The sequence below is a fragment of the Budorcas taxicolor genome, chromosome 4 (assembly GCF_023091745.1).
Source record: "Budorcas taxicolor isolate Tak-1 chromosome 4, Takin1.1, whole genome shotgun sequence".
Lineage (NCBI taxonomy): Eukaryota > Metazoa > Chordata > Mammalia > Artiodactyla > Bovidae > Budorcas > Budorcas taxicolor.
In genome coordinates, this window is record NC_068913.1 from 67,286,833 (window position 1) to 67,302,321 (window position 15,489).

A 15,489-nucleotide genomic window follows, 5' to 3' on the forward strand; every position below is an offset into this window, starting at 1 on the left:
GAAAATAAAGTCTGTCACTGTTTCCATTGTTTCCACATCTATTTGCCATGAAGTGATGGGACCAGATGCCATGATCTGAGTTTTTTGAATTCAACATCAGGACACCTAATTGTGTCATCTGTGAACAGAGGTAATTTTATTTTTTCCTTTCCAATTTAGGTGCCCTTTATTTTTTTCTGGCCGAATTATTCTGGCTAGAACTTCTAGTACCCACTGACTAGAAGTACCCACTGTCTTGCTCCTCACCTTAAGGAAAAAACTTTCAGTCTTTCATTACTGAGTATGATATTCACTGTGGGTTTCATATATGGCCTTTATCATGTTAGGGGAATTCCCTTTGGGGCTTCCCTGCCGGCTCAGATGGTAAAGAATCCTCCTGCAATGTGGGAGACCTGGGTTCCCTCCCTGGGTTAGGAAGATCCCCTGGAGGAGGCCATGGCAACCCACTCCAGTATTCTTGCCTGGAGAATCCCCATGGACAGAGGAGCCTGGCGGGCTACAATCAGACACAACTGAGCGACTAAGCACATAAAATAGATATACATACACGTACACATTTTTTAATGTCTGGAAACTCCCACATCAAAATTGTAAAAATGGAGAAAAAGGAAACGGGAAAGGTATAGACTGTAGGCAATGGAACAGTTGCTTTGTCTCCAGTATTCCAATGTTTAAAAAAATATGTATTTGTGTACTACTTGTAAAATTAAAATTAAGATCACAGCAGCTAGTGTTTAGTTTTCCTTGTCACCAGTGGATATTGTAGATGTCAGGGTAGAGTCTGTTCTCGCTACAAGCAGGTGGGATTTTTTTTAATGGACTATCAGGTTTCTCCCTGAGAACCCCTCGAAGCCACAGCGAAAGCCCCAAGGCACTTGACCGCACAGGCTTTTCAGTGCCATCTATGTCTGGTGCCCCCTGGTGGTGACGCTGAATAACTGCTGCCTTTTCCTGAGGTCAGTGGGAGGGGCCAGGCTAGAAAGCAGCCCTCGCCTCAAAATGGCTCCAGGCATGTCCATAACTGGGGCTGGGGTCTTATAGCTGATGCACAGGCCTCAGGATGCAGCTCCTTCTGGATATTTGGCCCTGATCTCCTTTGCTGGAGTGGGCTGCCGACAGAGGGTACTTGGCCAGAGCAAGGCTGGGGCGAGCCCTGTCCCTGGCTGAGTTTTAGCCTCTCTCCCTGTTCCATGACTCTGTGCTTCCCTCAGGGGCAGGAACAGGCCAGCACAGGAGCTGGAGTGCTGGGACCTCAGAGCGGATCCCTACGGACAGAAGCCCCATCCTTGGCCCTCTGGGAGGGAATCGCTTAGCTGAGGCTCTAGAGCTCCGGCTGCCTGAAGCCATGGGCACTCTCACGTGTGCCTATGACCCAGCTTTGCCTGAAGCTGGGGTCAGGGCTCAGCCTCTGTCTGGAGTCACAGTTCAGTCTGTGACCTCTTTAGGGTCAGACTTGGATCCGGTTCGGAGCTCAGTCTGGCACTGGCTCAGGGTTCAAGTCTCCATCCAGGGTCAGGATCGGGAGGAGGACCAGGGCCGAGCCTCTGGGCTCTGAGGGCAAATCCATTTCTCTTCTTGGGTTTTCAGGTCAATCTCAGAGTCCCAGAGTGATTTTTCCCCTGAGCAGAAATTATGACCCGCAGGAGCACCTGCTCAATGGGGTGGGGCAGGGTGGGACAAGGTGAATGGGCAGGGTGGGGGAGGCGCACTTCAGCCAGGCAGCCCCAAAACAACGTGACACTTTGTTTTCCTCTAACTGAAGAAGGCGCTGGCTTTGATTTGTGTATGGATAACTCATTTCTTGATAAACTTTAAACTTCCCGCAGACTTTGCCCTCCTCCCAGAGCAGGCTTTCTCCAGCCAGGCCTGACGAGAGGCACTGCGTGAGGGAGGTACAGGCCCAACCGTCCCTGGCACGTGCCCAGTGTGGATAACTGTCCCTGTTTTGCAGAAGGAGAAACCGAGGTGCGCGAGGTCACCTGGGAAAGTGTTCTCTGAGTTGGGACTGGGATGCAGGTCTCCAGGTTTCCAGCCCCAGGAGCTGTCTGTGGCCCAAGCTGCATGCTGCCATTCACGGCAAGATTCTGACTCAATGTTTCAGACGCTTATTTTGGTGTTGAAGAGGCTATTACACACTAAAGGTGCTGAATCGGGAAGATCCCCTGGAGAAGGGAATAGCAACCCACTCCAGTACTCTTGCCTGGGAAATCTATCCCATGGACGAGGGAGCCTGGTGGGCTACAGTCCACGGGGTTGCAAAAGAGTCAGACACAACGTAGTGACTCAACAACAACAAAGGCGCTGGGAGCAGAGTCCCTAGAGCTCTGGGACATCATCACAAAGGAAAGGCGCCCACCAGCCCCACTGAGAGGGGGAAAGGAAGTGGCACCGCCCGCGCGGCCCCACCTTGCACCCGGCACACCAGACTTTCCGGATGGGGCAAGGTACCCCCTGCAGCAGAGAAAGGACTCCGTGGCTGAGGAGGGATGGACCGCTTCACCCACTCTCCTCACAGTAGGGAGATCGTGGCCCAAAGAGGGCAGGAGACCTACCCAGGGTCACACAGCCAGTCAAAAGCAGAGCTAGAGTGCCATGCCGCCAGCCACTTCTCCCCAAACCACAAGAGAAGGGGCACTGCCCATGAAATGTGGCCCTGTATCCAGAGATCGTACTGGGATGCCAGGGCTCGGAGCTGAGGGCCAGTGGACAGCTGCAGGGTGGGGGTCCAGGCCTGAAGCCCCACAGGTGGTGGGCTTTGTGCTGCATAAGACTCTCCGTGGCCAGTGGTCAGGAGAGGGCAGGAGTGGCCGGAGAGACCATGGGTGGCAGGTTCTTCACAATAAATGAATTCCTGCTGCAGGTGACAATAAGGATGAATCTCACAAACAAAAGATGGAGGGAGTATCCTGGAAAGCTATCTACAATGTGCTATCATTTCCAAAAAAAAGAGTTCAGTTCAGTTCAGTTCAGTAAACAATAAATCGATTAGGCACTTAGGCTTGCTTGCATAATAAAAACCCTTTTTTTTAAGCAAAGGAATGATAAACACAAAATTCAAGACACTATATACCTCTAAGGGGTCTTCAGAGAGTAGCCGACACACAACCAGATGCGAATTACTGGAAATGTTCTAACTGGGGAGATGAATGATGGGCTCATGGGTGTTTATTATATTATTGAACTTTATTACTTTATGTTCTTTATATTATATGTATTATATTATTAAACTTTATATTTTACCTCTACAATAATGACTATTTTTATCAAATTTGGCCTTCCCTGGTGGCTCAGAAGGTAAAGAATCTGCCCACAATGTGGGAGACCTGAGTTCGATCCCAGGGTTGGGAAGATCCCTTGGAGAAGGGAAAGGCTACTCACTCCAGTATTCTTGCCTGAAGAATTCCAAGGATAGAGGAGCCTGGCAGGCTATAGTCCATGGGATAGCTAACTGTCAGACACATATCAAATTCACCACGTGCCAGACCCTTTAATAAGCTCGTTATATCCATGAGCTCATTATATCCTCACAACAGCTCTGTGAGGTGGGTGCCCATTTTACAGATGAAGAAACAGAGGCACCAGTGATCTGTTGGAGATCGTATAGCTGATATGAGATCCCAGATTCTAATCCAGGCAGTCTGATTCCAGAGCCTGTGACCTAAACCCCTCTACCAAGCTACATATATTATTTATAAGTATGTTATTTTTAATGTAACTTTTAAAAGTTAAAATGTACAGGGAGAGATATGTTCCACGTGAGATATCGATGCCCCCGCCTGTTCTTCCTTTCCTCTGGTAAAATCCTTCCCTCCATCCCCACCTTCCCACCTCCTTTCCCATCACCTCTCTGCCTACCCAACAGCCCACACTCATCTTCTCTGGGCACCCAGCTTTCATTTGCAAGCAGGGCAACTGGAGCAGTCAGGGTAGACGTGCTGAGCCGAGAAGATGAGTGGAGGAAGCCTCCCTGGTCCCCGCTTCAAGGACCTGAGGGCTGGACCAGAGCTGCCTACCCTGGCTTGGGAGGGGCAGTGAGTGAAGGAGGGTCTGGCTGTCCTCTGACACCTTCTCTTGGCTTCTCCCTGCAGTGTGGTCCTCACTCTCCCCAAAGCAACCAGCCTGGCCCCACCCAACCCCTTTATTTATAAACTGTATGTCCCTGAGTCCCTGCCTGTCACTTCTGTTTGTCCAAAGCCTTAACTGCTTCCTCTGAGGACCAGAGGTCCTGGGGCACTGGGAGAGGCCCGGGGCAAGCTGTGTTCAGGGATGTTCAGCTGTGCCCCTCCACCTGCTCAGGAACCTTCAGGGACTCCCATGAAGGTTGCAGGACCTGATGCATAGAACTTGCTCAAAAATTGGTAGTTGTCCCCATTTAAAATGTTAATTTCTGTTGTTGCCTCCCAGGAGCAATTCCAGATGGCTTGGTCAAGTCCCTCAAAGTTGGGAGGGGAGGGGAGGTGACCCGTCTTCACTCACACAGCAAGGCAGTTTGAGGTTCTCTCCTCCTCACTACACTGTCTTTCTACTCCCTGCCTCCTACCAGTACAGAGAAATGGGAAGAGCTTGGGCCCAGACCATGGCCCTGAGTCCTGGCTCTGCCCTTGCTAGCTGTGCAACTTTGAGTTGGTTGCCTACCCTCTCTGACTTATAGTTTCTTCATTTTTAAAATATAAGCATGTCTGCTTTGTTCCATACTTGATACCCAGAACAGTGCTTGACAAGTAATAGTATCTCCAGAAGCATTTCTCCATTAAATGAACGAGTGAATCCCTAACTCTCAGCTCATTCATCAGTATCAAGCAAAGCGACATGGCTGAGAGATCTTGCACAGAGCAAACACACAGCAGGGCATCGTAGGTGGCTTCCCCTTTGCCCCTTCATGGACCACTCCGAGAGCTCTAGCCTCCCTTCTGATCCCATCCAGGATCCTCCATCTCCAAAGCCCAGATCACCCTGAAATTCCCAGGCACCAAGCACCTGGAGGCAAAGGGCTCAGAGAGCCCCAGCCAGCCTCCTCCGCAGCGGCTCCTCTGGCCTGTGCTCCAGCTTCCCTGCCTATCCCGTGGCCCCTTCAGTCAGTGCCTAGAGAAACAGCACCCCCTGCTTCCTCGGGAGGTCCAACCTGCAAGGCCTGCAACCCCGGACGCCCCTTCCCTCTATTCTCTTTGGTTTGGTGAACATTTCCCTCTCTCCATGACCAGTGGAGGTGCACAGGTGGGCAGGCTGAGCGAGCTGAGAGCAGGGAGCCAGGTGAGTCTGACAACCATGCCCAGGTACTCACTGTGTTTGGAGAGATTCTGGAGGCTGTAAAGGCCTTCCCAGAAATGGATCGGGGCTGCCCCATGGGGACAGGGCAAGGCAGAGACAAGAAATGACCTCAGTGAAAAGCAGCCAGAGACGAGAGCTAGGGAAGGCTCAGGCAGCAGAGAGAGCTCCAGTCCAAGTGGGGACGGAGCCCCCAAGTGAGGGAGGGAAAAGCCTTTGTCTCTGGCCTCAGTTTTTCCAGCTCTTTAATGGGGGCAGGAGTGTAGATATGGGGGATTTGGTCAACTATCTGTCATCTCAGCTTCCTAGCATTATCACACATCACATTAAACAGCTTGCTCCCACGGTCCCCACGGTCCCCACATGCAGACACGGCTGTCCTGGGACACCCAAGAGAACAGGAAGCTTCTACTTCCAGCCTGGCCTGCTAAGGAACCCTACCCACCCCCTTCTCAACTCCTTCCTCAATCTATTTCACCCCAGAACCTGCCTTGTAGAGCCCACAAGGAATTAGCAGCCATCAGAGGGAGGGGGTAGGACCCTGTGAGCATGAGATTGGGGCTAAGAAATAGTCCCCTTGCTCAGCCCTGGGCAGGGACCTCTCTGGCTTCCTCAAGAGCTGGCCTGAGGTGCAGGGTGGTGCTTCCGCCCTCAGAAGCCCCAGCTCGTGTGGAATAAAGGCCAGGTCTGTGGGTGCTGCCCAGTCGCCCTCCTCCCTCGGCAGGGGATTAGGTCTGGGTCTCCAGCAAGGGGTGGGAATGATGGTGCACGTGGCCAGCCTCTGTGAAAGTCCACCATGACCCACCTTCCTCCCACCTCCATGCTGTTGCCAAACTAACTTGGGGGAGGGGTGCCCCAGGTGCCCCAACCCAGGAGAAGCTCAGGCAACTGGGAAGAATGAGCATAGTACAGTCCTAGAAGGTGACAGACCCACTTGCCTCTCTTTCACCCTCTCCCCTTGCACCTGCCCTCAGGAGAGGTTCTCACCTTCTAGAGCTGGACGGACCCCGTCCTGGCCGTGTGGGATATCGGGTCTCCCAAAGCATCCTGGAGCTTCCAGGATGGACCCAAGGCCTCCATCCCTCTGCCCATCCCCCACAGCAAGTGCAGAGCCCAGAGGGTCTTAGCTGCGGAGGCATGAGTTGGGGTCTGAATACAAAGACCCCTCCCAGGCCCATACATGGGAAGAGGCTTTCTGCCGTGTGATTTGGAAAAGCCTTCGGGAAAATCCTACATCCGAGAGGGGTTTCCTGGACTCTCAAATTCAGTCCTCCTTGTACAGTTGGGGAAATCGAGGCCCAGAGAGAGGGAATGAAGCCAAGGTTTTATGGGAAGTGGGTGTCAGAGGCAAGCCCAGAACCCTGGGCCCGGAATCCTAGCCCACGTCCACTGCTCTGGTGGCAAGGGATGCCCCAGGTGCCCAGCACGTCCTGGTGGCCCTGGGTCAGCCTGTTTCCGAGGCTCTGTGTGAGATGTGGTTCAGCTCAGACTTACTCCCGGCCCACACCACCTTTGCCCACAGCTTGGGGAGATTGGCATGGACACGAGACTCCTCTGTTTCCAGCACAATGAAGGCCAGTCAATGATTCATGAAGGCTCTTTTCCAGGAAGCCTTCACTGTGTACTCCAGGTGCCTGCTACTGGCCACAGTACAAGCCCCCCTGGACCAGGCCGGATGGAGATTAATCAGTGACGGGCCCTGAAGAAGGTCCTCCCCATCCTTCAGGCAGACTGTAAGCAGCCCACCCCCAACCCCTAGCCTCTCCCTCTCTCTCTGTGTGTCTCTCAACCTTGGTAATCTATCTGCGTCTTCTGATAACTGGTTATTTTTCTCTCTTTCCGAGTCTCTCCCCTACACCCTCCTTCTCAGGCTCTCTCTTGCACACACACACACACACACACACACACACACCCTTACCTGCCTCCCCCATCCCCAGGGGCCCCAATACCCTCACCCTGAACTCAACACTTGTCTCTCTTTCACCCTCTCCCCTTGCACCTGCCCTCAGGAGAGGTTCTCATAGAATAAGCACACCCCCATCCCTGAGGTTTTAAATAGGGGAATCTGAACGCTGAGGAGCCCTCAGAGACGACGCCCAGGCCGCAGTGACATGTGCTCTGTGGAAGATCGGTTGTCCAAAACAGTCATCGAATTGCTTTCAAAAGCGAGTTCTATGGACAAAAATAAGTTTGGTGAACACTGCCTTCAACAAGTTCTTTATTGAAGGACTTGTCAAAATCTCTACTACGATGAGTTTCCCAGAGGGCGATGTGTTTTTCAAAATTACCTCAGCCCCTAGGAAAACCGGTCAAGAGCTGAGGCAACCACAGAGGGCAGGAGAACCGCCCACACCGTTCACTCAGGCCGTGTCTGGCCACATGAATGGCACCTGTCAGTAAAATCCGATGGCTGCTAAGCTTTGTCTCAAAGCTAATTCTCCAGAATTTTCCCTCCAGCTTGAGGCGGCTTCACAGGGAGAAAGAGGGAAAGAAAAGTGAGCAGAGAGCTGGGAGTCCTCAGAATTGTCTGGAACTGAAGGTTTGGGCCCGATGGAAACATTCCTAGGCTTGGTGTCTTGAGGCCCCACATTCCTGGAGGCAGATGCCGTGGCTCCTCCCAGGCCGGGAGGTCAGCAGTGCCAGCAGTGGAAATTCTTGGAGTTCGTCTCGGATGGAAGGTGCCGCCGGCTCATCAGTCACAACCCGGACACATCAGCTAATCCTGGAACTTCACGAACAGTTTCACAGAGTCATCCTCTCCACAGAGCCCAGGAATCCTCTTGTGGGGTGTGGAGCAGATACAGAGCAGCGAGGCAGTGGGGAGATAGAGAGAGGGGCAAACAGGCAGGGGACAGAGAGATACGAGTGTACAGAGGACCGGTAAATGCCCGTGTTCCTGTCTTTGCTGCTAAGACCTGGAAATATGGGTGAACACACAGTATGCTAGAACAGGAGCTCACAAATACTTCTTTCAAAGTTGCAGGTGTATGCTTGTTGGCTCACACCTGCCAGAGGCTATAGACAGCGAGGGGCCATGTGCCCCTGTCCTGCGGGAGAGGTTGCCTCCCAAACCGGCCTAGGTCAATGATTTGACCTAAGACACAAAACTAGCTCCATCCTTCTCGAACATGGAACTCACCTCCCAGTGCTGATTCACAGGAATGTCAGCTGAGGAAGCGTGGTATGTGAAAGTAGAGGTTGCCAGCATTTTTATCAAATGTATAATTTATTATGCATTTCTCACTGGCCAAAAAGGTAAAAACACCACCACGTTATGTGTAATCTGCCCAAGCAAGAAGAGCTGACTTGGCAAGGGCAAGGAGGGAGCCTGATCTCTACCAGGCTCCCAGGAACTTGCTTTTCCCAGCAGGCAGATCCACTGGGACTACCTGGGACTCAGCATATGCTCATCTGCTCTGCGGTCTGGGTAATGTGCCTTCAATGTGTTCAAAAACTCAAGCTCGGCGATTTAGAGGTTTCCTTGGAGTTCAGACAAACCACCCCAAATGTGTGAGATGTTCACATCAATTCAGTGGCAAGCAGATGCTACAGGAGGTTGCACGGTCACCTCGAGCATCACTGATTCCTGCTCTATAGCCATCACTCTTCACCACACCCACACCCACCAAAGTCTATTGACACCTAGCGTGGCCTGGGCATGACCCACAGCTGTCGATGTCTGTGTGATTATGACTAACTCTATTGGTTTTATGGGTTTAGGTTGTTTGGTTGGGTTTTTTTTTTGTTGTTGTTCCTTAGAGGCATAGGTTATCTAAATTGCATTCTGGAAAATATAAGTGAGTGAAAGTCACTCAGTCGTGTCCGACTGTTTGTGGCCCCACGGACTGTAGCCCACCAGGCTCCTCTGTCCATGGAATCCTCCAGGCAAGAATACGGGAGTGGGTAGCCATTCCCTTCTCTAGGGGATCTTCCCGACCCAGGGATCAAACCCAGGTCTCCTGCATTGTAGGCAGATTCTTTACTGTCTAAGCCACCAGGGAAGTCTGAAAAATATAAGCTAAGTTTTCTTAAGAAATAAAACCCACATTAAGAAAGGGGTCAAGGATATGTTAACCACTTTTCAGAATGTTCGAGAGTTCTGTCAATGGTGAGCTCCCATCGAGAATTTTTTTATGTTTATTAATTCTTTGGGTGTGCTTCTTTTGGACTAATCTCATTGGTTGAATTCACTGAATCTCTCTCTCTCCCTCCCTCCCTCTCTTTCCTTTTTCTCCCCAAGGACAATACTTTTCTCCCTCCAAATTGTAGTTCCATTGGCTCAAGCAGTAGCTTGTTGAAAATGTATACCAGCTCCCCCTTCCTGAGCACAGCCAGGCCAGTCCTCCCAGGCTCATATTCTCCATGGAGGGCAGGGAGGCTTCATGTAAACTGAGCATAGCCCCTGGTGTTGGACATCTTTTAAGATACACGACCATGAGCAGAGGAGGTTTCTTTAGCCTTTGGCCAGGGATTGGTCCTGGCTGAGGCTGCAAGAGCTAGCAGAGCACTGGGTCTGTGTGCCTGCACAGAGCTGTCCCGTGACTCTCCCATGAGAACCACTGGCAGGCTCTCAGGACAGATCAGAGGATGACCCAAATGCATCACTGTAGGAATGAGTTCTCCTCCATCACACACGGTTCCTAATTTGGACCTTACTGGATAGACACCTCTAATATATATATATATATATATATATATGGCTCACACAGTAAAGCATCTGTCTGCAATGAGAGAGATCCGGGTTCGAGCCCTGGGTTCGGAAGATCCCCTGGGGAAGAAAATAGCAATCCACTCCAGTACGATTGCCTGGAAAATCCCATGGGCAGAGGAGCCTAGTAGGCTACAGTCTATGGGGTCGCAAAGAGTTGGACATGACTGAGAGACTTCACTTTAAAGAGAGAGAGAGAGAATGCACTCTCTTTTTTTCTTAACTAGAGGTGATGTGCAAGGTACACGTCTTGTGTGGCAGGGGCACCTGTCTACCAAAAGCATCCCACAACTGTTGAGCTGGACAAGATCTTGGGGGTCTTTCATCCTGCTAATGACACTTTAACCCTTTAGGTGCTGAACTGCGGACAAGTCTAGGGGAGGCTAGAGACGAGAGAAGCACCAGGATAGCCTGAAACCAGACAGCTATGGGTGAGGGGGAGGTACTTGCAGAGATCAAAATATATGGAGGTATTTTAATATTAACACATACATGCTCCTATACATACACTAGATAACCAACAAGGACCTACAGAGAACTATATTCAGTATTTTTGATAATCTATAAGGGAAAAGATTCTGAAAAAGGATATATATATGTATACATATACGACGTTGCTGCTGTTTAATCACTAAGTCTGACTCTTTGCGACCCCATGGACTGTATAGCCTGCCAGGCCCCTCTGTCCATGAGATTTTCCAGGCAAGAATACTGGAGTGGGTTACCATTTCATTCTCCCAGGAATCTTCCCAGCCCAGGATCAAACCCACATCTCCAGCATTGGCAGGTGGATTCTTTACTGTTGATCCATCAGGGAAGCCCTGTATATATAGATATATAAACTGAATCTCTTTGCTATACACCTGAAACCAACACAACAGTGTAAATCAACTATACTTCAATTAAAAAAATAAAAATGAAAAAGTTAATAGGGAAGAAATTAAAAAGAAATAAATATTTCTAATTCATTAAACTTAAGTTCATGTTTAATATATTTAGTAATATGTTTGACTTGTACTCAACTTGGTGCCATTTAGTATTTAATTTAAGTAAAATTTGTTACTTAAAAATATTTTTGAAAACAAACAAAAAAAGAATTGGTGAGGCCATACTAACCCACATGGCCAAAGGTCAGTTCTGCCCTGGTCCCATTCCTCATCAATACACTGGAAAAAACAGAAACATAAGCACACGTCTATATACTGAGAATAAGGTTTATTAAAATGAAGTAGAGTCATCTAAGCAAGACATGCTTGTTACAATTCCTGGGCTCCCTTCCCCTGTGGCCTCTCTGCACCCCAGGGCCCGAGGTGTTGGTGGGAACTGTTTCTTGAGGGCCAGGAATGAGGGCCCTGTTGGAAAGAGCCTCATTTGCCTTTCCTACTTCTAGAATTTCCCCTTTTGAGGCACCAAGGACAGTAAACATCACCACCTGTGGGTCCTCGGCCCCCAGAAACGGCCCCTCCCTGGCCCCCAGATCATAGCAAATTCCACTCATCATCCTCATTGTATTCTAATCCTAAAGAAAACAAGGCGTCATGCCCAGCAGCTCGACCATAAAACATTAATCACTATCTCCTTCCTTGAGAGGCTCCTATCCAGTGAAGGTGTGACCCCCAGGAATGATGGAAAAATCCTAATGGCTCAGCATGTGGCCGGGCCACGCTATGGGTGGAGGCTCCTGGCACCAGTCCCTCCAGTGCTTTTCCAGACTGGCTCCTGGTTTTGGTTGCAAGGACACTGAGGGCCAGCCTGGGAACCCCAATAGGCAGTGAGCCCTCTTTGCTTCTACCAAATCCCCAAAAGGCACCATATCCTTGAGGCTAGGGGGCAAATGGATTCCCTAAGCCACCCACAGTCTTTCATTTGCACCCTCTTGGAGCTCACATGAGCTTTGGAGATGGACAAGGATGCTGGGTTCAGGGACAGTTTTGGGTCTCTAACCCCACTGAAAAATTCTGAAAGAGATGGGAATACCAGACCACCTGACCTGCCTCTTGAGAAACCTACATGCAGGTCAGGAAGCAACAGTTAGAACTGGACATGGAACAACAGACTGGTTCCAAATAGGAAAGGAGTACGTCAAGGCTGTATATTGTCACCCTACTTACTTAACTTCTATGCAGAGTACATCACGAGAAACGCTGGGCTGGAAGAAGCACAAGCTGGAATCAAGAGTGCCGGGAAAAATATCAATAACCTCAGATATGCGGATGACACCACCCTTATGGCAGAAAGTGAAGAGGAACTAACAAGCCTCTTGATGAAAGTGAAAGAGGAGAGTGAAAAAGTTGGCCTAAAGCTCAACATTCAGAAAATGAAGATTATGGCTTCTGGTCCCATCACTTCATGGGAAATGGATGGGGAAACAGTGGAAACAGTGTCAGACTTTATTTTTTTGGGCTCCAAAATCACTGCAGATGGTGACTGAAGCCATGAAATTAAAAGACGCTTACTCCTTGGAAGAAAAGTTATGACCAACCTAGATAGCATATTAAAAAGCAGAGACATTACTTTGGGTCTGTCTAGTCAAGGCTATGGTTTTTCCAGTGGTCATGTATGGATGTGAGAGTTGGACTGTGAAGAAAGCTGAGCACCGAAGAATTGATGCTTTTGAACTGTGGTGCTGGAGAAGACTCTTGAGAGTCCCTTGGACTGCAAGGAGATCCAACCAGTCCATCCTAAAGGAGACCAGTCCTGGGTGTTCATTGGAAAGACTGATGCTGAAGCTGAAACTCCAATACTTTGGCCACCTCATGCGAAGAGTTGACTCATTGGAAAAGACTCTGATGCTGGGAGGGATCAGGGGCAGGAGGAGATGGGGATGACAGAGGATGAGATGGCTGGATGGCATCACTGACTCAATGGACGTGAGTTTGAGTGAACTCCTGGAGTTGGTGATGAACAGGGAGGCCTGGCGGAGAAGGCAATGGAACCCCACTCCAGTGTTCTTGCCTGGAGAATCCCAGGGACGGCGGAGCCTGGTGGTCTGCCACCTATGGGGTCACACAGAGTCGGACACGACTGAAGCGACTTCGCAGCAGGGAGGCCTGGCATGCTGCAATTCATGGGGTCGCAAAGAGTCAGACACGACTGAGCAACTGAACTGAACTGAACCGAACTCCACTGAGGTCTCACAGCGTCTATGTCTGACCAGTTGACCAACCCCAGTCTCGATCCTCTCTAGAGCCCTTCGCCCTGGAAGAGAAGGATATATCAAAAGGAAAATACAAGTCCATGTGCGTGTGTGTGCTCAGACGCTTCAGTCGTATCCACCTCTTTGCGACCTTATGAACTGTAGCCTGCCAGGCTCCTCTGTCCACGGGGTTCTCCAGGCAAGAATACTGGAGTGGGTTGCCATGCCCTCCAGTGGGATCTTCCTAACCCAGGGATCAAACCTGCGTTTTCTGCGGCTACTGCACTGCAGGTGGATTCTTTACCACTGAGTCACCAGGGAAGCGCATATGAGTTTCCAAGACTCCCAGATTCCTGGATATTTAGAAGCCCAGGACTGAACTGATGCAGGAGGTCATATATATGTGTGACTAAAAGGCAGCCCTGAGTTGACCTGGGCATTACTCACAGGTCTCTGGCTGATGTCCCCTATAAAGGGCTTTGCAAAAGCATGCAAAAAGGTGTGACTCAGAACAGATGAGGCAATTGTGAAATCATAACTTTTTGCTCTTGTGAGTTTAATGGAGGGATAAATATCCTAGGATTCAGTAACTGCTGAATTACATCCTGCTTCCTTCTGGGCCAAGTGCTGAGGGCACAGTCTTCCGGGCCAACTGAGCCACCTTCACGCGTAGGTCTCCCCTGAACCGTGGGGAGCCCAGTGCAGGAAGCAGCCTGTTATCTGGTCTCAGCATGGATGCAGCTGGGGGAAGGGAGGTTGGTGATAGGTGGCCACCCCCCTCCATCAAAGCACCTCATGTGTGTAGTGGCTTGAATGCTCAGCAGCTGGGGAACCAAGGCTGAGTCATAGAACATTCCAGGAAATATACTCTCTCCATTAAATTTTGATGAACAAAACAGACAAGAGTTATGATTGCTTCAGAAGCTCTGCTTCAATTCAGTTACTCTCCTAAAGCCTCCCCTCTGTGCTGGGCTGGACAGAACATGAGCAGAGTTGGGGATGACCCTTGGGAGAAAGAGGACCTAAAGCCCAGAACCCACAGGCTGGAAGGTGAGGAGTTTGGGGCAGCCTGGCCCCATATGCTTTAGCCCCCAGGCCTGAGTGGTGCATTACTATCCCTCAGGGTGTAGCATTGTCCTACTCCTTCCCATATATGCTAGTGGCAGAGGACGACCTCTGGATGAAGAAGTTTATCAAATATTTTCCTCCCAAATAGAGACAGGGGCAGTCAGGCCTGGCCGGCACTGGGTGGGGCCAGTGCCAGAGGAGCAGTCTTGGGCCAGGTGTTAACAACAGGCCCCGAGCAGACACAATATCCAGCTGGCCCCCAAATAAACGGCATTTCTCCTGGTGCTGGAATCCCCTTCAGTCAGTTATTGTTTTCCCTTATTTTTCCTCTCAACACCCTCCAGGCAAAGCAAGCCTAGCTGGCCCAGAGGTAAATTTAGTGGGAGTCTTGACAAAATGGGACAGCACCACATAGTGGAAAGAGCCCAATCTTTGAAGCCAGACAGAGCAAATTCAAACCCCAGTTTGGCCACAAACACACTGTGTGGGCTTGGGCAAATTATTTCATCTTCAGGGCCCTTAGCATCCTCTAGAAACGGAAGCTGTTATCTCTGCCTTCCAAAGGTATTGTTAAGATTAGAAAAGCTGTATGTGAAGTCCAAGGGGAGTTCCTCAACCTCTTCTTCAGGCTCTGTATCCTGGTACTAAAATTCTAGAAGTTAAAACTAAACAGTTAACTAAGAAAGGCCCTTCTCTGGAATGGTCAGAGGATGGCAAAGGAAGAGCAGGGGTTAAGGTGGGGGGTGCCCAGGGCCCCTGGTGAGGACTGAGAGGGCTTCACACCAGGGAGGAGGGGACAAGATAAGGAGAAAAGCCCGGAAGGGCTGTGAGAGAGAGTCTCGGCACACCTGCCTGGGTAGGCCTAGCTGCCCCAGGCTAGCCAGACCCTGTTTCCATGGCCTGGCCTGTACACTCACACTCATAGCAGCTTGCCCTCAGCCTGGGAGGCGCAGAGGCAGTTTGCATGGACCGAGGCCCTAGCTGTCACTCGTAGTGGCCCACTGCACACCGGGATAAGAAAGCCTGCTCCAGCCACACTGACCTCACAACCTCCACAGGCCAAGTTGCCACTGTATCACCATCAGCAAAGCCCCCCCATAGAAGGAGGCAGGACCTGGGCGTCTCTTAGAGCAGAATGGGGGTGCCGGGACCTTCCCAGTCACCCCTGACCTGCCCATGTGGCCCAGTGAGATGTCCAGGTTGGTGGTTCTTGGAGTCTTCCAGACTCTGGGCCTCCGTTATTGGGCACTAGGTTTCCCCATGGACTTGTCCCTATTTTGAGAAACTAGCCCTAAGAGTGTGTGTGCGGGGG